Source organism: Octopus sinensis, linkage group LG10 (assembly GCF_006345805.1).
Source record: "Octopus sinensis linkage group LG10, ASM634580v1, whole genome shotgun sequence".
Taxonomy (NCBI): domain Eukaryota; kingdom Metazoa; phylum Mollusca; class Cephalopoda; order Octopoda; family Octopodidae; genus Octopus; species Octopus sinensis.
This window is the reverse complement of record NC_043006.1, coordinates 22,615,469-22,616,355: the sequence shown is the minus strand read 5'-3', so window position 1 is coordinate 22,616,355 and position 887 is coordinate 22,615,469.

Sequence of the window (887 nt, the reverse complement as noted above, 5' to 3'; positions counted from 1 at the left end):
TTAAAATGGAATGGCTCTTGAATGTATTGATCATGGATAAAACTTGATGCAATGTGCCAACAGGCATAATGGTAATTTAAAAAAAACAAAAGAAAGAAGAAAAGAAAATTTAAAAAACCCAAATGTTTGTATGGCAATTTTCAGAAAAAGGAAGGTGAAACTTCTTACAGTTTCTATAGAAAATGGTTTTTGGCTTGTAAAAGCTGCTTTGAATATGCACAATATAAAAATGACTGGTAAAGCTGCCTGTGCTGAAACAGAGGTTGCTGCTAATTATCCTGAGCAGTTGAAGATAATTGCTGAAGGGGACTACACAACAAAGCAAATATAATAATGTTGATGAAACTGCATACCCGTAAGAATTTATTATTTCTTGAGGAGAAAAATTAACATCAAAGTTTAAAGCTTCCAAAATTTGTCTGATGCTGTTGGGAGGAAATACTGCTGGTGATATGAAATTAAAGTCCCTATGTATGTATTACTCAAAAATCAGAGAACTTTCTAAAATTTAACTCTGATTCAACATTCAAATAAGAAGGCATAGCTGACTAAGAGCCTTTCCAAAGAGTTGGTTACAAACATATTTTGTTCTGCTGTAGAATGGCCAGATTGTAGTTGTGACTTTACAAGTTTTCTACAAGCAGAAAGTTTATGTCATATCTGGAGAGATATTGTGACACTTGCTGATGATGTGGGATTTGAAGAAGTGTTATACAACTAAACTTAGTAGCTATTTAAGCAATGAGTTCGGAGATGGTTAAGGGGTTAGTTGTGGTATTGAAGAAGGAGCAGTAACTCCTGAAATATGCATATACACTCATTACCTAATTTTCTATCTTTGGCCACATTGTTTACACTGATGTATTGATATACAAAATTTTAACTTT